Below are 22,199 nucleotides of genomic sequence, written 5' to 3'. Positions count from 1 at the left end.
CCCTCTAAATGTTGACTAGAATCATAATTTGACAGCTTTTGGAATTTTGGGGGGATGGACTTTCTGGTAAATGCTGTCCTCATGCCACTATCTTGGCTCCACTCCCCTATATAGTAATTCTTTTTTTTTTTTTTTTTTTTTTTAGTTTTTGCAAGGCAATGGGGTTAAGTGGTTTGCCCAAGGCCAAACAGCCAGGTAATTTTTAAGTGTTTGAGGCCAGATTTGAACTCAGGTACTCCTGACTCCAGGGGCTAGTGCTCTATCTACTGTGCCACCTAGCCGCCCCTATACAGTAATTCTTAACAATATTTTCTAGTTTGTGCTTTGTTTTGTTTTGTTACAGCATCATTTATCACTCCCTTCATCACTAGGTGTGGGTAGAGGTCACCAAGTTTGATACTCATTGGAAAGCTCTCCATTTCTGATGATGATAGCACCCTTCTCAAAAGCAGTCTGATATATGACTGTCTCAGTACCTCTCAGCAGAGAATAACCATTCTCTACTTATTTTGTCACCCTCTGACCATTACTTTATAAAAACCATAACTTTGTGGAATACAAGCTACAACTTCCCCCGCCCTTAGCTTTTTTCCTCTGTGTCACATTTTAAGACCTTCTAGTATTCTGATATAGGTCATAATTCCTCTGTTTTTCATATGACTTTCTTTTATTTCTGCCTCCTTTAAGTTCTTTCTTAATTCTTTTTAGGAATTTGTTATTCTTCTTTATAACTTGAAGAACAGAAATATGTTCCTCCAATCATTTCTTTTTTAAATTAAATTAAATTTTTAAAATTTATTTAAGGCAATGGGTTTAAGTGACTTGCCCAAGGTCACACAGCTAGGTAATTATTAAATGTTTGAGGTCAGATTTGAACTCAGGTCCTCCTGACTCCAGGGATGGTGCTCTATCCACTGCACCATCTAGCTGTCCCCCTCCAATTATTTCAGTGTCTTCTTTAAGACATACTAACTTGTACTTTGTATTATTTGATATATTAGGCAGAAATCTAACCACTGGATACTATCTATTGGTTACTGAAAATTTTTCTGCAGCACATAAGCTACAGGCTTACCCTTCCAATCCCCAGTAAGGAGGTGGGTGCTCAGAGGGCCACTATTAATGCTCTCTTTAGACTCTATTAGGTCTTAGGGACTATGAATTTTCTGTCTAATAACATAATTCTCAAGCTTTCTTCTGGTATATTACTGCTTCCTCCCTGCCAATGAACTATTACATATTTCTCTAACATCATCCAGCCAGTGTTTACTACTTCAAATATTAATTAGCCATTTGATCAGTTGTTTTGCCTTCAATTTCAATCAACTAATTAACACCACAGCACTTTTATTAAAGGATATTTGAAGGGAAAATTAAATAATAGGTGAAGGACACCAAACTACATACTTGTTTGAACCTTGCCTTTTTTTTGAGTTACTTTAAGTATTCTACACATGCATTTAAAAACATAGCTAAGTTCTTTTCAAATTTTTAATGGATACATATAAAGTCTGTTTTAGGACAAAAAAAGTGGAACATGTAGACTGAGATGGTCTTGCCTTTTCTTTTTTCTCAATTCCCAATGTTCCTTTTCTCAGTCTGAATTTCTATGTAGTAAATAAAGACTAGATTTGTCTTTTTTAAATTTTTTGTGAAGTTACTGTATATTTCCTTTCTCCCCTGTATACAGCCAAACTGTTAAGTATAGGTTGGATTTTTATACAATGTCAGTTAAATCATCTTCCTCAAAGATCTCAAACTTGATCTCCCTGTAATCCTATTCATCTCTTCCTGTGGTTAATTGCACTGCATGGTAACATATGTCAACTCATGGGGCAGGGGAGTTTTAGGGTAAAGGATTTTTTTCATTTTCAATAAATGGAAGTTGGATGACGTTTTTTTTTTTCAAAACACTGTAGAGTTTCCAGGCTTCCTCTTGAGTTGAATTATATTTTAATGGTAAGACAATGTTGGAAATTCTTGCTGTCTCAGGACAACTAGAAATAGGAATTCACTTTTATTGGGCAAAATTTTTAGGAGTGTTTTTGCATTTTTTAAACTGTAAAATAGTCTAGAGTGAGACCACAGCAGCATAACAACCCCAGCGAATATTTTTTTAAATTCTTATTATGTGTCTGGCACATTATTAATCATTAGGGATACAAAAATAAGTGAAAAGAAAGAGATCCTGACACTCAAAGAGCTTACAATGGAATGAGGAAAGACAACAGAAAAGGAACTGAATAGGAGATGGCAATGAGAATACTGGTAAAGGAGTGGAGGATAGAAAATTATAGAGAAAGCATAGAGACTAAGGTGCAGCCTGGAGAGGAATAAAGACATGGCAGTGTTGAGTTCATTTTGACTAGGGGGTGCTGTTAGGAATCAGTCAGTCAGAGGGAGACATCACAGGAGGGTAGGGTACTTCCAGTGTGAGCAGTCTACAGGTGGAGTACACTTTACTTCTAGGGGAAGTCCTTCACACTCTAAGTCTAGCAATCTATTTAGTGGGCCACCTAGCTAAAAGGGTTGAAGTGCATACTTCTAAATGTATGAACTTATGAACTTCCCTCACTAGGCACAAAAGAGCAACTTTCTTGTGGTTTGAATTCCTGATTTCATTAAATGGATTTTTAATAGTTTTATTCTCTCTCTTTCTTACCACTTACCACTACAGTTGACCACTCAGCTATTTCATTTGGGAAGGTTTAATCGAAACTAAGTGTGAATTCAGGTCAATTAAGATTTGAAAGGAAAATTAAAAAAAAATGCAAAACCCACAAATGTAATAATTGGCTTGCATTATTAGTAGTGATTTAAATTTATGAAGGACTTTATATATATATATATATATATATATATATATATTTTATTATCTTATTTGATTCTGAGTCTCATGAGAGATAGAAACTATTGATGTTATCTTTTATTATTAACTATTTATTCCATCTTGGATGTATGCCTTTCAACTTCTCTATCATGTCCTTGGAATATCACTTGAACTCTGGAAATCACATCTCATCAGTATGACCTGACTCAGGAGACCCTCTCTTTGAATGGAATGTTGAGAGCATCTCTATGAACCTCCATTTAAGGAGGCTCCCAAACCAGCCATGTCTTCATTCCCACCTAGTTTCACTCCTTTGGATTTCTACATTATGGTCCCCAATGCAGAGTACCTTTCCTTTCTGGTAGGGACTGTTGTGTGTGGGAGTGTTGTATACCTTCATTACCTGGTGTCCTTGAGCAATGGAACCTTATTTTACTAAGTGCCATGGGAGTGGAAGTGGATTAAAGACTGGGAAGGATATTTAAGCACTTATATTTTGGTGAATAAATGGAGACCTTGGTGTACAAAGGGAGAACTTGTCTTCCTTGTTTCCCCTTCAACACTCACCTGGGGAAAGATTGAGGGAGTACAGAAAGGGACTCATCATATGATGTCCGGAAAGGGACTCAACATATGGCACCTGAACAGGGACTCAATACCTTTCCTGTTCTTCCCCTCCACCTTTTCAGTTTATATTGTTTTCTTCCCTCATTTGAATGTGAGCTCCTTGAGGGAAGAGTCTGTTCTGTATTTGTATTCCCAAATGCTTAGGACTCTGTTGACTGTTGACTCTGTTCCCATTTATAGATGATATCTGATTCAGAGACTTGCCCACAGTCACAGAGTTATTGTCAGAGTTAGGATTCAAACCCAGGTTTTTCTTTTCATCATTCCTATGTGTTTTTTTCTTTGCCCTTTTTCATATTGCTTTGGAAAAAAACCCATCTTTTCCTATTCTATAACAAAATGGGAAACTAAGGCATTTAGTATCACATTTGTCTTATTCTATTTTCTAAACATCATTGTACTCAGTAGTGGCCCTTCTTTCTACTCCATTAACTTATCTGAAATGGGAAGAATTCACCCCATTTTACTAGGGAACTTGAGATATTGTATAGCAGAAACTGAACTATCTTGCTGTGCTAAATTTGAGAATAGCCAAAGTCTTGATATTCTATCCCTGATATTACAATTTTTGCTGCTGTTTTGCATGTGATTGGCCCCTTCATCATCCTAGTGCTCTATGGAATAGGGACAGGACTAATTTTCCTAGAAGGTCTAAAAACTGCTGTAAAAGAAAGATGTCATTTAAACACTAAATTTTGTGACCTTATTGAGGCAGGGCACAGGGAAACAGCCATGTTGGACTTAAAAGCCATGGAGGAAATGTCCATATTGAACCAGAAGGTCACAGCCTTCATGATAGGAAAAATGCCCCTGTGGCATAGCATGGGAGAATACCTAGAGCCAGGTGCTCAACCATTCCCCAAGCACTACCCTTGTCCAACCCACTATGGAAATATAATTAAGCAAGGTCTTCCAGAAGGAGAGGCTCTTTCTCTCCTCTCTTTTCTTCTTTGCAGGATGGTCATTTTCTCTTGCTAAGCTAGAACTATGTGATTTATGCTACTGGAGTGATATGACCTCAGTTCCATGTGGCTAGACCCACTCCAGTTTAAGCCCAGTCAGTTTTTGTGGCTGTTTTCCTTTTTCTCTTCCCCTCAGGCATTCTCACCTAATCCTTTGTTATTCAACCTATCCTCAAGCAGTTTACTGTCTCTCCAGGAAAAAGTTTAATCTATGTATTTTGCAGGTTTATGAAATAAAAATCCTGAACTTTCTTACCTCCAGGGCTACCAGTGAGTTTTTAATTTTAATTTTTTTCTTTTTTTGATCTTGGTGTTGTTTTTTAATTTTTAATTTAATTTAATATTTTAAAATTTTATTTTCATCCATATGCTTATGTATATTTTTAAGTTACAAAATTTCCTTCCACCCTCCCTTCCCTCCAGTCAGGTTAGCATTGTATATACATAGTTTGGTAAATAAATTTACAGATTAGTTATTTTTGGTATGAGGAATTAGGATTAAGGGAAAGAGATACATAAGAGAAAATGTTTATAAAGTGTTCATCAGCTTTTGAAGGTTTTTTTTTTTGTTTTGTTTTGTTTTTCTTCCTCTGGAGGGGGATAAAATTATCCATAGTCAGTCTATTACAGTTGTCCTAGCTCTCTGAACTGCTGAGAGTTGCTGCTTCCATCAAGGTTGTTCATCTCATAAGGCTGTTAATGTGCACATTGTTCTCTTGGTTCTGCTCCCTTCGCTCAACATCAGATCCTTTAAGTCATTCCATGCTTCCCTAGAGTCTGACCATTTATAGTTTCTTATAGAACAATAATATTACATAGTATTCATGTACCATAACTTGTTTAGCCATTCCCCAATAGATGGGCATCCCCTCAATTTCCAGTTCTTTGCCCCTACAAAAAAGAGCTGCTATGAATATTTTGGAACATGTAGGAATTTTCTCTTTTTTCTATAATTTTTATATTTTTATAATTTCTGTATGAACAGTTTTATTGCTCTTTGGGCGTAGTTCCATATTGCTCTCTAGAAAGGTTGGATCTGTTCAAAACTCCACCAGCAACGCATCAATGTCCCAATCCTCCAACAACTTCTCCAACATTGATCATTTCCCTTTTTTCTCATCTTGGCCAATCTGATAGGTGTGAGAAGATATCTCATTGCTGTTTTAATTAGCATTTCTCTAATCAGTAGTGATTTGGAGCATTTTTTCATATGATTATACATAACTTTAAATTCTTCATTTGAAAATTGTCTATTCCATATCCTTTGACCATTTATCAATTAGGGAATGACTTGTGACCTTAAAAGTTTGATACAACTCTCTCTATATTTTAGAAATGAGACCTTTATCAGAACTCCTAGTTGTGAAGATTGTTTCCCAGTTGTCTGCTTTCCTTCTGATTTTGGCAGCATTGATTTTATTTAGTGCCAAAGCTTTTTAATTTAGTAGAGTCAAAATCCTTCATTTTGCAGTTTATAATGTGCTCTAATTCTTGTTTGGTCAAAATATATCCCCTTTCCATAGATCTGATAGATAAGAGTGTTTCTTGGTCTTTTAATTTATCTATGATGTTGCTCTTTATGTCAAATCCTGTATCTATTTTGACCTTGTTTTGGTATAGGATGTAAGATGTGGATCTATGCCTAGTTTTTCACTTTCAAAAGAACTCTCATTGTTATGATGGCACTATCAATTTCCCTGTCATCATTATGATGAATTCTTTTTGCATGTTATTCTATTAATTATATTTCCCATATAAGATTAATGAGAATTAATTAATATTCCCACAATTAAGATACTATGTGTTTTTCATTGTACATCATACAGTCTACAATGTGAAGAAGTTTTGAGGATGTTTGGTTTCTAAAATATGATCAAAAATCATTTAATCTCCCTGTTTGGTTCAGTGATTAATCTTGAGGTCTAATATCTATTTGGATTTTTATGGAGAATGTTGAACATTCCCTACCACCTACCTAATCCTGAGGGGTCAGTCTCTCATCCAGGCGGTAGTGGAAGAGCAAGCAAAAAAGATGTACTGTCATTTTTAGTCTTAAATCCCCAAGGCTTTAAAAAACTGTTCTTTTGGCTATTAAGCTCAGATTTATGTGCTCACTAAATCACCATAGCTTCTTAAGGTGTCAAGGTGGCTTTAATATCCCTAACTAAGGGGAAAAATAAAAAATGAAACTTTAAAAATGAAGGTCAGAGGAAAAAAAATCAGGAGAGTGGGGGAAAATTTGGCTTTCTAACTTCTGTTTCCCAGTCACTAAGACTGCTTATTAAAAGCAGATATTGGCATTGCTCCCAGAGGCTTAGGATTCTTTTCTAACACTCCTTTCCCAGTTCTTTGAGCTTCTCTCCAAAGCTCTGCTGTCCTCTAGACTGCTTTGATAATAGATTATTCTAGATCACAAGAGTCAGCATCTAGAAACCACAAAACTAGAAGAGGAACTCCTGTAGAGAATGATATCCCTAGAAAGCCCCATAAGGTTTGCCACTTCCTTAGGCCAGCACATTCTGATTATTATTGACTTAACAGAACAAACAGAGATTTTTCTTTTCATGCTTCTCTATGCTTGGGATCTGAAGCATTTCCTTACAAAGTTGTTCTTGTTGATTTTTGTTGAAAAAAGACCTTTTTTAAAAAGAATGAAATTATTTCATCACACAATGTCTTTCAATACCCCCCCCATTCCTTCATATTCCCTACACTCTAATAAAATGATCGATATTTTGTATATGTATGGTGAGTTCCATGTTAGAATGTAAGCTCCTCAATGGCAGGAATGATTTTGTTTTTGTCTTCATATTCCAAAACTCTACGAAACACAGTTTTTAATAGTGCAGTGCATAGGATGTAGGATGTGGAGTTAATAAGACTTATCTGCACTATGGCCTCACTTAATAGTTGTATGACCCTGGACAAGTTACTTAACAATTTTTGCTTGAGTTTCCTCAACTGTAAAATGAGTTGGAGAAGGAAATGGCAGGTTACTTCAGTATCTTTGCCAAGAAAACCCCCAAATAGTATAACCAAGAGTCTGATATGACTGAAAAGACTAAACAATAGCAACAGAAAAAGTTAACTAATAAATTCTAATTGATCATTAACTTGTTTTTTTTTAGGTTTTTTTTTTTTTTTTGCAAGGCAAATGGAGTTAAGTGGCTTGCCCAAGGCCACACAGCTAGGTAATTATTAAGTGTCTGAGGCCAGACCTGAACTCAGGTACTCCTGACTCTAGGGCCAGTGCTCTATCCACTGTGCCACCTAGCTGCCTTGATCATTAACCTTTTAAGGTTCTTTGCTAAAAGAAACTGGGCAAATGCTACTTATTTTCTAGTTGCTGAGCTTGTGATAGAGGCAAACATATGGATTTTTCTTTAGTCAGTTAGTCAATAATCATTTATTCAGTACCTACTATGGGCCAGACACTGTCCATAGGCCTTCATATGGCAGCAGGGGAGGCTGCTGAAAACAGCCAGTCAGAATGTAGTTAGAAGGAATAATGGAGAGGGTGTGGAGGGCAAATACTAAAGAAAGGAATCTGAAAGGACAAAATAGAAGAATGGAAATTAATGAAATAGAGAATGCTATTAAGGAAAGAGAGCTCAGAGTAAAAACTGTCAATCATGGAAAGTGAATTGGAAGACAGTTTGGACAGTTTGAAAAGTCTTGTCACTTGAAAGCATGAAAGGATTTAATTAAACACAATTGATCACTTTATTGTTCTCTAATTTTGAGTACTCAAACAAAATTGTGAAATAGATGAGATGTTACATCAGTGCTCCCAATCTACTCTTTTTTTCTTCTTTTTATTCCCTAACACCTCCTATATCTTTTATCTGATAGCTTGTTCCCTCTGCTTTTTTCCTGTCTCCCAAAGATCTGATATCAGTCATTCCAAAAAAATTTATTTATTTAAGGCAATGGGGTTAAGTGACTTACTCAAGGCCCATAGCTAGGCAATTCTTAAGTGTCTAAGGTCTTATTTGAACTCAGGTCCTCCTGACTCCAAGGCTGGTGCTCTGTCCACTGTGCCACCTGGTTGCCCCCAGTATCAGTCATTGTTAACCTAGTATGAATGATTTTTTTTAAATTTAAGGCAATGGGGTTAAGTGACTTGCCCAAGGTCACACAACTAGGCAATTATTAAGTGTCTGAGGCCGGATTTGAACTCAGGTGCTCCTGAATCCAGGGCCTGTGCTCTATCCACTGAGCCACCTAGGCACCCTATGAATGAGTTTTAAATGTGTCTCATTTTCTAGAATTATTTGCATTTTGAGAGTAGAAGGTATGTCCAAAAAAAGAGTCTGATCTGGATTGACACAGTTAACAGATAAGATATCTCACTTTCTCCTTAGGGTGTGAATATCCTTATTGAAGCTTTATTTGAGAATTTGAAGACTTTTTGAAAGGATATGAAAAAATATCCTTGTCTTAGTTACCACTGGTTCAATTCGTTGTCTTAAATATGATGTCCATAGGCCTTTGGTTGCACAGGATAAGGGCATTTGCTCACATTCTATCAAGGAAACACCATCAAAATCCCAAATATAGTGTTCATGAAGATATTCTTTAGGGAGACATCTTCAATAACCTCCTTCATTCTTGTTAACCCAGACTATAGAGGGTATGCATTAAAGAATATGATTTGAGATATTTTTCCCAAGATTGAACCTAGTCAGTATAAAACCAGAGCTGGAATTATGTTTTCTCTGTGATTATAATAATAATAATAAAAGATTCTTGTTAAAGGAATTTCAAATATTGGAAAAGTTTCTTTTGGGGGAGGATGCTATAAGGGAGGAAGGTGATTCCTGCTTCAGGACATCAGAGGATCCTAGACCTAGAAGAAACTTTAGAGAAAACTCAAGATCCTACTGAAAGAAGAAATCCAAACTTTGTGTGAGGCTGGTTCTATTCTCCGCCCCCCCCATATATTCTAATTTTGCTTCCTTAGATTGTAAGTGTCTTTAGAGCAATGACCATGTTAAACAGTTCTAAATCCCCCAGAGGATTCAATATGAATATTCACTAGAAATATGGGGGGGCACATGATAAATACTTGTTGATATATTGAAAAAATCATCTCTTAGCCATGCAGTAGTAAAAGCTAATTTTATAAATTGATATATGGTTTCGAAGTATTCATTTTCATCCTCTCTCTACAATTAGTGTCATTGTCTGAAAGTCAAGTAGGTGATGAACTTTTGTGGTTGCCATTTAGCTCGGGTATATTAAAGATATTATACATACAAAATTCATGAATTCCCAATAAGTTGATATTCCAAAATAATAAATATTTTAAGTAGTTAAATAGAACTGAGATGCAATGGATCTCTGGGAATTGATGGAATACTATCAGTAAGGGCCAGAGCAAGAGCAAAGGAACTAGGCACTCCCAAACTTGGTTTGGATCCCAAGAGGAGTGATGAAGTGTCACATGTTTGGTCTTCAGGTAACAGGGTATCTCCCAAATATATCTCTATCTATCTATCTATCTATCTATCTATCTATCTATCTATCTATCTATCTATCTATTGGCACATAAAATATTATGTATTTTAATATATAATATTATAGTATTAGATATAACATTATATACATATCTGTGCATGTGTATATATGTAAATATCTATAAATGTATATAATTGCATATAATAAAGGAAGGGATAAAAAAATAAGCCAGGAAAGAGACAGTAGACTTTTTTTTATTCATTCTTCTATTTTAATGATATGATATTTTTATGTATAGTTGAATAAAATAAGCTGGAGAAGGAAATGACAAACCATTTTATATCTTTACCAAGAAAATTCCCCAAAGGGCTAATAAAAAAATCCAACATTACTGAAATAACAATAGCAACAACAACAATATCAGCAACCCTTTTGGATCAACTTAGCATATGGTTGAAATTTCTGAAATTATTTGAGGGAGATATAGGTTGGTAATCAAGAACTTAAAAAGAATTAAGAACTATCTAACTCCAAGATAGCTAGAAGTTTGGGATATCAATATTGCTACTATTAAAAGGAGAGAGGATTTTAAAGATTAATTTTAAAGAAAGCCTTTAGACCCTATGACTATTTTGTATTTTGAGAATCAAAGACTCATTTTTTTCTTTCATAATCTGTTGACAATGTATGAGAACTCAGGTTTTCTAGGAGGACTGAAATTTAGGTAGGGTGGTAAAACTAAAAGAAAGATGTAAGAACCCTTTGTCCCTTTTCAGAGGAAGAATCTCTTTGCTGAGTACATCTGGAGTCCAGAAAAGAAAGGAGGGAAATCTCAAAGGTGCAATATCCAATAAGAAACATATGATATGATAGAATGACCAGTTAGAACCAGTAGAGAGCAATCCAGAGAGACCTATATGATGATGAATGAAAAAAAATTTATTAAATGTTGTTGAGTAATTCTTCATTAAATAATCTGTCTCACCCTTGGTCCATTCAAGCTAGATTCTGACAGGCTTATTCTATGACTGAATAAAATACAACCTGAAGGTATTTATAAAATCCAGTTTTCTTGACCTTCCAAACTTCCTTTTTCTGAGGAGTAAACTCACCATTTACTTCTTCCACAGTGTTTTTATGCCCTTACCACTGGGCAGTGGAGATAGGAATATACAAAACCAAAAGCAAATTTAGTACTTGAACTTAAGGAAGTTCTATTCTAAGAAAGAGAGAGTGCATATACAGGGGAGACATGACTGTAGTATTTTGGTTGAAAATTTAAGGAGTGAAACCTTAGTTGGGGGTAGACTGACAGAACCTATCCAAGAACAATTGATTTGATTATAGTCAGTCAATTAATGATCATTTATGAAGAACGTAATATGGGTCAGATAATTTGCTAAATCCTGGGATTTAAAGAAAAGCAAAAGTAAGTCCCTGCTCTTATGGGGTTCATAGTCTAATGGAGGAAATTGAAAGGTAGTTGGGGTTGGGTCAGGGAGAAGTTACCTGACCAGGACATAATAAATGTCACTACCTAGGAAACTCTGAGATGGTTTCTGGGGGTGCCCTTCTCAATGGATGATCTGGGAGAAATTCTCTACTCTCCATTTTCTACCCTTTTCACACTTTGGTCTGGCTATGATTTATTATTATTATTTTTCCCAGGATTAGGTGCCTCTATTAACCATAGCATCTCTTCAGAGTGGAAATCATTCTACCTCTTATGATTATGGCTCATGACATCAAGCAGAGAACTTAAAAACCATGGTGGGAAATATTTAAGAGAATTGGATTTGGAATGTAATGGTTTGGGTTTGAATCCTAGTTCTGTCTCTTTTTCTAGTTGTGTGACCTTGCTAAAGTCATTTCAATTCTCTAAGCTTCAATTTCTTCATCTAAAGCATAAAAGATTCTGATACAATGACCTCTAAAGTCTCTCTACTAGCTATACAGCTTATGTTGTTAAGATATTGTGATTTAGTTAATAATTCACATTTATGAATCAGTTTATAATTACAAAGAGTATTACAAGAACTCTATGAGTTAGATAGGGTAAGTATTTTTATCCCCATTTTATGGATAGAGAAACTGAGGTACAGAGAGATTAATTGGCTTGCCCATGGCTACACAAGTTGTGAATGGTAGAACAAGAATTCAAAAAGAGACTCTTCTGACTTTTAAGTCTAGTGCTTCTTTCCTAGTCTTCATAACATCTTGGAGTTGTATGGGACCTGGAAATTAGTCTTGAGATAGAATGGAAGAATATAACTGAAACTCACATCAGATGCCTTTCATTTCAATAAGGTAAGAGGTGAAGTAAACTTTAGGTAAAATAAAGATATTCCATATGAATGTCTCTTTTTGTGTAAACAGTTCATTCATATATGTAACAGATACATGTATATGTGTATGTATACATACATACCATAGGCATACAAATGTACACGTGTACATATACATATATGGATGAGCCATGCACATGCATCCATACTATTTCTTTTTTTAATTTGTAATTCAAATTTTATCAGTGTGAGGAACTCCTTGTATAGATCCACATTTCTTCTATATTCCTTTATTAGAATGTAGATTTCTTCATGGCAGGTATTTTCCTTGTATCTGTATCCTCTATTCCTGGCAGAATGCTTTGTCAATAATATATACTTTAAAATGCTCATTTATTTATAGTTACATGGAACCCTGAAAACTTAAATGACTTACACATGATCACATTTGTGTTAAATTTAGTTGTTGTTCAGTTGTGTCTGACTCTTTATCACCTCATTTGGGACTTTTTGCAAAGATACTGGACTGGTTTGCCAATTCCTTTTCCAATTCATTTTACAGATGGGGAAACTGAGGAAAACAGGGTTAAATGACAGCTAGTAAGAGTCTGAGGTCAGATTTGAACTCAGAAAAATGAGATTTCATAACTTCAGGACCAGTGCTTTCTCCATTATACCATTGAGCTGCCCCTTTTGTGCCAGAGGTCGAATTTAAATCCAAGTCTACTTTACTCCAAGGCTACTTATCTATCAGTCAACTGGTCAATGAGCATCACTAAGTGCTTGTATTAGCCATTGTGATTAACACTGGGGATATAGAGAAAGGGAAAAGAGAGTCACTTATTTTCAAAGAGCTCACAGTCTAATGGGGAGAGAAATAGGTGTCCACAGGATAAATTGGAAATAAGCAATAAAGAGAAGATCCTAGAATTAAGGGGCATTGGAAAAGGCTGTCTATAGAAGGTGAAATTTTATCTTGAACTTGAAGAAAACCAGGGAAACCAGGAGTCAGATATGAGGAAGGCAAGCATCCTACATACATATACTCATAATGTATTTTATATATAATTATAAATATGGTATAATATAACAACAAAATAATATAGCATAATATAATCTTACTATTATAATTATCATTACTATTAATATTATTATATAAATTATGTCATGACATATTTTGTTGTCATATCACATCATACTATATATAAAACATATTGTATATATCTCTATATACTCACACACATACATATACATGTAGCTTTTGCTCTAACCACATTTTATAACTTGATGCTTTACAAAAATTTTTTTATTTGTTTAAGGCAATGTGGTTAGTGACTTAACCAAGTTCACACAGCTAGGTAATTATTAAGTGTCTGAGGTCAAATTTGAACTCAGGTACTCCTGACTCCAGGTATGGTGCTCTATCCACTGCACCATCTAGCTGCTCCTAACTTGATGCTTTAAAAAAAAAGTTTCTACATCCTTTTTTAGCTTAAAAATATTGATCCTTTTGAGTGTCAGTTCTTAAATACTTAAAATATAATCTTTTCCTAACTTTCAAATAGTATAAGTTATTTAAAAATTATGTTAAAGCAGGTACAGCATAGTGTCAACTTGGCTTTCAAAAGGGTTGATGATGAAGCATGTTTTGCTGAGATAGCTGTGAACACCTCAAATACTATTGCCAAATTAATTCTAGAATGGAAATAAACCACTAGAAAAACTCAAACATTCTGTTGAGGTCTGCAAGAATTGGGCACAACCGCTAAGGCCAAAATAGTAGAGGGATGTGAAGTATTCACTATAGATCTTCAACCTGAGAATCTCTAGAATAACAAAAAGGAATAGCATCTAATGAGCATTACTTATAAGATGTTAAGAAGAGACCTGGATCTGATCCCTGACTGGAGGGCTTACAAAATCAAAGTCAGGCAAAGTAATTAAAACATAAGAATACTAATTGAGAAGATAAATTTTGGACTCAGTAATTGGCAATGGGCTTGATTTGGAGATTATTCTCCCCTAAGGACCTTCTACAATGCCTCTTATTGGTGTGGAGATGATGTTGGGTTCTCTGAGTTTTTGCTAGAGGGCCTACCAGGTTAGAAAGATTTCAAGTATGGGCCAGGTGATGGATTGTTTATGTGTGTGTGTGTGTGTGTGTGTGTGTGTGTGTGTATGTGTGTGTTGTCAAAAATAAAATCTGGCTAAATTCAGTGCATTGACAGCAGGGATTAATTTTTTTGGTGGTGGTGGGTGCAACAGCAGCTCTCTAGACTTTTCATAAAATTATTAGGCAGGTGTGTGAGGGGAATCTCATCTACCTTCAATTAAAAGAGGACTTATACCAGTAACAGAATATCAGATTTTTTTTTTCAGTCTTGAAGCTGAGAAAATAATTTTCTTCTATTCAATAAATTCTTGGTGTATGCCTACTACATTTAAGTTACTACTCTCTTTAAGGCTTAGTATGATGGGTGGTAGGAGGCAGTTTTGGGGTACAGTAGATAGAGAACTGAGTCTGGAGTTAGGAAGACCTGAGGTAAAATTTGGTCTCAGATACTTACTAGCTGTGGGACTCTGAGCAAGTCATTTAGACACTGACTGATTCAGTTTCCTCATTTGTAAAAAGGAAATTATAGTCGTGTCTCCTGGAGGTGTCATGAGAATCAAATATGATATTTGTGAAGCACTTTATAAATCTTCAGGCATTGTATGAATACTAGCACTTATTATTATTGAAAGATATATTATAGTTGATATTTTCAAAGAATTAGAAGGGGGGGAATGAGACAAATGCATGCAAATCTACCATTCAAGCTAAAATGTGATACTATCAGTTTACTTTAGTTGTTGTGCCTTTGTAGAACAAACAAATGTCAGACTTCAGAGGCAGGAAAGGCACTCCGTGACTTCTTCATCTTCTTTGAGGAACTTTTGTGAGTAGAATTTCAGCTATTATTGCATACTCAGGATCATAGAAAGTTTCACAATTGAATCTCTTTTCTGAGTGATTCCTGAATTTCCAGAAGAAAAAGAAGTCCTTTTTTTCCTAACAAAGGGCCTTTTAGAAATCCTCTTTACTTTGTCATCTCTCATCCCAATTTTTAAAGGATCATGGCTCTAACAGAGCCAAGAAGTGTTTGTTCAAGAGCTTATGTAATAAAAACTTTACAAACCATGAAAAAGTAGAAATTGCACTAAAGAAACCAGAAAAGGAGCAACTAAATCAGACCAATTACACCCAGAAGAATTGCTATGTAGGAAGCAACAAAATTTTGAGGACATAAAAATCTGGGGATCAGTTCCCCAGATGTCTGAAAGATGACATGACATTGAATTCTTGGGGGAAAAAATAACCTTTATTATTGCTCAAAAAAGATGACTGAGAAAATACCCCTGATTAAGAACTCACATATTTAATTTTCCATCTTTATTGAGTCTGTGATAAATTTATACATATGCAGAATCTTGGGCTTCCTTAAAGATGAACTGAGAAGAAACTGGGCAATTTTCTCAAACGATACTCTGCAAAAAGCCAGATTTTTATTGTCATGCAATTTGTCTGAGAGAAGTAGACTAGGGGTCAGCAAACTATGGTCCAGGGGCCAAATCCAAACTGCTGCTTGTTCTCATAAGACCCACCACATGAGATTTGTTTCCATCTATTTTTGTATAGGCAATAGGCAGCAGGTCAGAATTGACCCATAGATTCTAGTATGGTCATGACTGATAAAGACCATAGTACATCCCGTTATAAACATGTTGACTATAAAAGATCCTTTGGAAATATAACAAGGGTAATTTTGATCAATGGTCTTCTGTTGATTGATTTAAAACAAGGTATAAGACAGGGAAATATATGCTTGACAAAGTCTTGGAGAATATTCAGTGTATAGTCCAAATGAAAGAATGATTTCTTATAGATGGCAAAATCTTTTTTTTTTATTTGCAAGGCAATGGGGTTAAGTGACTTGCCCAAGATCACACAGCTAGGTAATTATTAAGTGTCTGAGGTTGGATTTGAACTCATGTACTCCTGACTTCAAGACCAGTGCTCTATCCACTACGCCACCTAGCTGACACTGAAATCCTTCTAATATAGCAAAAGAACAATTTGGCTTCCCTTTGGTAATTTCATTATACTTTTAATAACCTCCCAAGTTTTTCCCTGAAACAAAGGTCCACTTTTTAAACATCAATATTGTGGTGATGCTTTGAGTCATGGAATAGAATGAAGAATGTCACCCAAAGGACAATGGAGAAGTATATAGTGGATGTGATTAGACCACAGTATATTTTATGTGTGGTGTATGTATTTAATCAGAGACATATGTGATTGGAAAAATGAGGTGAACAAGTTATCTTGTGAGAATGAAGTATAATTAATGACCTGCCATCTCTCCCCCATCCCTTAAGAAGGCAAGCAATATGATATGGATTATACATGTGAATTCAAGCAAAACATATTTCCATATTAGCCATGTTACAAAAGAAAGTACATATGCACAACAAGAAAAAAAGTTTAAAAATTATGCTTTGATATGTAGTCAAAGCTCATCAGTTCTCTTTCTGGAGGTGGATAAGCATTTTTCATCATGGTCCTTTGGAATTGTCTTGGATCATTGTCTTGATCAGAGTAGTTCATTTCCAAAATTAATTTTTGTTGCAAGATTGCTGCTACACAATGTTTTCTTTTTCTGCTCATTTCACTTTACATCAGTTCATATGTTTTCCTAGATTTTTCTGAAATTATCAGAGGATCATTGAGCAGGGGTTCTCAACTTACAATCTATATGAATTTGTTTTAAAAATTTTTTTGATAATTATTTTTAATATAATTGTTTTCCTTTGAGATCTATTTTATTTTATTTTATAAGTTTAAAAACATGATTCTTAGAAGGAATCCACAGGCTTCACCAGATTGTCAAAGGGGTCCATGACATAAAAAAAGGTTAAGAGGTCTTGACCTAAAGGAGTTCTAGTGTTATAAGCTTTCTGTCCTGAGAAGTTATAAAAATGCAACAATAGTATTCTACTACATCTCTGAGCCCTCAGCCATAGATAACATTCTGGAAAAGTTTTCCCTCTATCTACCCTTCTCAACACAATTGTCTATCTACTATATTTGACCAATGCCACACATAGATTATGTTAGCACTATTAATCACAATTCACTGCTCAAGTGACAAAGTAAAAAGTAAGGTAAACAAATTTTTAAGAAATTGAGATAAGTCATCAGGAAATATCAGGCACACACTTCTCAAAAAAAAAAGAGAAGGAGGGAAAAAAAGGTAAAAAGAAATATTCCACCTTGGTTCAAACCTCACAAAACAGGATCACCCAAGGCATGCTTCAGGTCTCCAGATTCACATGCTAGCAATCTTTTTGCTGCCATGGAAACTATTCTCAGTGATTTTTTTTTAATTCCTGAATTGATATTTCTTCTACTTTCTTGACTCTCCTGGCTTCCAAATGCTGTTTCTCTAGTTCCTGTGCATCCTGACCTCCCTCACCTTGGCTTCTCATCCTCCCACCTTCCAATAATTTAGGATGGGAGGGGTTATCTTATCAGTCAAAGTCAGATTCCACCAGTCCATTTCTGTTCGAAGTCCATGAGCATCCATCTTCAGTATCCTGTCTACTTAGCAATACCAAGTGCTACATATGATCCTTTGTGGGACAATTTGGTAGGCATGGGGTTATAAAGATTAAGATGAAATAAGGTAGATGTGGACACCATCATTTATAAAAGCTAAAGAAGAGTTTGAAGTTTCCTGGCATATCTGCCATAGCTATGAACTCTTTGGGCAAGCATCTAAAAGATTTTGGGGGTCAAGGCAATGTAAGTGGGTCTTCACTATCATCAAATTAGTTTAGATATTCTATATTTTTGGGAAGGTGGGTATGCAGTATTAATACTAGAAGAAAAACATCCTTTTTGTCCAGGTGTCAGCTCTGATAACCTGAAGACATTGTTCAGTGAATGGAAAAGGGCTAATGTCAAAAAAATAGGCACTCCTTCCTTTATTGATGCCATGAGGTTGGGTTTTACAAAGTCCTGGATAAATGGAAGTTCACTAAGCAACCAATCATCTTCCAGTCACTATGAAGGTAAGGTTGTTTGTTAGGACAGCAGAGGAAAAAATCAAGGGTATTGTTGGAAAACTGTGTCCCAGTGATATAGAAGTCAATGTTATAAAATAAAACAAATTCCTTTAAAAAGTAAAGCATTAAAAAAACCTGAAATTTCCAACTACTTGAGATTACATTTTGTGGGTTCAAATTAAAAAAGATTTTTGATTAGTAGTATTTATTGTGCATTACCAGCAAATGACCTTCAAGCAAAAGTTATTTCATTGATCTGAGCTGCATTACAAATAAAATAAAAAGCATATCCTGAATATTTGAAATAGCAGTGGAACATAATATACAAGGATGGAATGACTTTCATTTTTGGCTATTTTTGGCATGTAAAAACCAACTTAAAAAAATTGTCCCAATTCATAAAACTCAAGGAATGAACCAAATTACCTTCTTCGATCACCTGAGGAGTTATAAATCACTGGATAAATATTTTGAGAACCTTTTTGTTATTTACAGGAGACCAATAACTTTTAATTTGCATAATATCTCACAATAACCCATTAAAAACTATAAACAATTTAGCAAGCAATACATCATTTAAATTACTTACTAAGAAAAACCATTCATCCCTTGTAGCCTTATGCTATACTAAAGGAAATGTGATTGTGAAATGGCCTTTCTTTGGTTTGGTGGGATTACTTTCCCTTTTCTCCTCTTGTCCTCCCAAGGAGGGGTAGCAGATAACATGCTGGTATCTCCTCTTTCTCTTAGTGATCTGGCTCTAAATTATATAATTGATCATAATTTATTTAGTATATACTTAACCAGAGTAGCCAGCCCTTTGATTTCTTGAACATTTGTTAACTTCCCATTGAAAGCAGTCAGATTTCTGTTTTGATAAGAAAAATTTAAATGATAATACAGTTATTCAGGCAGAGCTACTCTTAGTACCTCCATTAATAACAATTTTGGAGATAAATCTGCCTTTAAAAAAACCAACCAAGTTACATTGGGTACAGATGACTGAAGAGAAAATTGCAGTATTTTTGAAGATGCCTCAAGCAGAGATATCAGCTCAAGTTTAAACTCAGAAGTGGGAGGGGAATCTCAGTTCAGAGTCTTACATGGCTTGAGAGTAAGTGAGATTAAGGACAAATCTCCCAGAGCTGTGACTGGGAGAGGGACTGCCCTAAAACAAGTAAGAAGCTATCTTTATCAGCTAGAGAGGATGGTAGAGGGGCAAAGACTTTTTTATCTGGAGGAAAGAAAGTAAGAAAATGCTTTGCCTCATGAATTGTGGACCATTTATTCATCTTCTCTAAGGTTCTGGTTTTTTTTTTTTTTTGGTGAACGGGAGAGGTAGTGCAATCTGACCCCAGATACTGTATGACCCCAGGTAATTTAGCTTTTGTTTGCCTCAATTTTCTCTTCTGTAAAAATGAGGAAAATAATACCTATCTCCAAGCATTGTTTTGAAGTTCAAATGAGATTGTAGAGCGATTCACAAACTGTAACAAGTTATAAAAAAGTCAGTTAATATTACTCTGATAATGTGTCTATACTTTCCACATTATTTCTACAACTGATGAAGAAGATGTGTATGAAAAATAAGGAACATAATTATCTTTCTTAATAAACTACTTCATTTTATGCACCTGTTAAAAAAAAGGTACATATACTGAATAATTCTGTCAAAATACTAATGGAGAAGCTGAGACTTAATTGGTGACTTTATTGGTTTGGGAATTCCTGGTGAAGAATCTTCTACCAATGAAAATCAGAACCTATTCTGTAAATTAAAGTCTAACAGTTTCCTGGGGGCACTAAGACATTAAATGATTTATTCAGGATCACAGAACCAGTAGGTATCAGAGGCAGGACTTGAGCCCAGGTCTTCTGCTTGTCAGACTAGTTATCTTTCCATTATACCATGTTGCCTTTCATACTAATACATTATAATATATTATGGCATTTATGTAGCATTTGAAAGTTTGACTAGCAGTATATGAAAGAATTACCTCTTGCTGATCTGTAGTCCATGGAATCATTTCAGTGGCATAGCATTCATACAAAAACATTTTGTACATTATCTGCCAAGGTAGCATTATGACTGCTGCTCCCCTCTGAGGTATCTGATCTTCTTGTCTTTAGCTCTGCTGCTTGTTAGCTCTCATCCCAGCAACACCTGTTCCTTTCCTACTTTGGCACACTGGTGCTTGTATATTTTTGTTCTCTTAGATGACTTCATCTATTCATAGTCTCTTGCTGAGAGAGTAGGTATATCAGTCACGTCCATCTCCTTTCAACCAACCCCTAGTTTAGGGCAAATCCTGGAGGAAAGGGAGAGGTGAGGAAGGTGGGTGTCAAGAGAAGATAAAGTATTGGGACACTCTTGCTTGAAAACCATCACACATTCATTGCCAGTGCCCTGATCTTTCTGGGAAAACTAATGCAATATTATATTTCTTCCCAGGGTCATAAATTTCATAGTCCCTTGAAAAATCATTACAAGTACACTTGACATCTACAATTATGCATCATATCATCAAAATAAGCACCAGCCCTTAACAGAATAAGGATGATTAACTCAGTAGACCAGATAATCATCTCAAATTCAACAATTCATTCAATATACATAGCACAAGATAAAGCATCATTTGGCAGACTGTTTCAGTATCTAAATTTAATTTAGGTCTAAATTAAAATCAGGGTGTGTTACATGCACATAGCCCAGTGGTCCATGCAGTTCCACAGGACACTAGAAAATGTGCATAAAAATAAACAAACAAGTAATTAGCAACATCAGTAGGCTTACAGAATAATAAAAAAGCAAGTCAGTCACAAATGGTACTTTGCATGTAACATTATGAAATAAACTGGAAAATTAGAAATACTTAACAGATATATCAGCATGACACTAGCACAGAAAGGTTACAATTCTCCAATAGAACTCTAATCATGGATATCTAAATTTGAATTTTTAGCAGATCCAAGTTGGCTAGTAGTATGATGGAAAAGAGTTTATTACTCTATAATTGGGTAAGGCTAGGTTAGGAATAAAGTAGCTTTACATCAAAGCTGTCATGTTCTTTATCTCTTGGTTGCCTCAGGTTTTCCATAATGCCTAACCTGAGGGTCAAAAAGTAATATCCATGTCTTAGCAGCTTCTTAAAACCAGTCCACAGTTAAAAAATAAAAGAAAAAAGAAAAAAAGAGAAAATGCTGGATCATTTTTGCATAAAAATGACCCATGTATCTATCTTCAGCATCCTTGGCAATACCACAAACATCCAGGTTTTTTAGCCAAACTTTGCACTTATTGAATATTTGACAATGAATTTTTGTCACTATACCTTCATTTTTTGCTGTCAGAGCTCCCTTGAAGTCAAGTCATAGGTAGGTAGTCTCTCTCAGGCAAAAGATTTCTTGGTTGTATCTGTGTTCTCTCTAATCTTTTAGACTCCAGTGCACATGCCAATAGGTGGTTTTGGTTCTTACCCAACATCAACATCAACATCAACATCAACATCAACATCAACATCAACATCAACATCAACATCAACATCAGCATCAACATCAACATCAACAGGTGATACAGATACAGTTACAGATACGGATACAGACACAGATATGGATACGGATATGGATACAGATAGAGATACGGATAGAGATACGGATAGAGATACGGATGCAGATACAGATACAGATACAGATACAGATACAGATACAGATACAGATACAGATACAATATGAAGTCTATGGCTACATTCCTGTTGGAATTGTACATATGAATTAGGATATCATATGTTGGCTCCACTGAGTTTTTTTGTTCCAGTTTCAGAGTCCACAACATGCTCCGTAGGGATAAAACATTGAAACTATGGATATCTTTGAGATTGTAAGGTACACTTTTAGACTTCTTGAGGCTAGTCAAAACAAATATCTAAC

At 35.2% G+C, this 22,199-nt stretch overlaps 1 pseudogene; it reads right to left on the bottom strand.

Moving 5' to 3' along the window:
- Window positions 1–17,791, bottom strand: part of LOC141489317 (AP-3 complex subunit sigma-2 pseudogene) — a 41,968-nt pseudogene extending 24,177 nt beyond the window's left edge.
- Window positions 17,792–22,199: the final 4,408 nt, after the last annotated feature.

Source organism: Macrotis lagotis, chromosome 5 (assembly GCF_037893015.1).
Source record: "Macrotis lagotis isolate mMagLag1 chromosome 5, bilby.v1.9.chrom.fasta, whole genome shotgun sequence".
NCBI lineage: Eukaryota > Metazoa > Chordata > Mammalia > Peramelemorphia > Peramelidae > Macrotis > Macrotis lagotis.
This window is presented reverse-complemented; position numbering and strand designations above follow the sequence as displayed.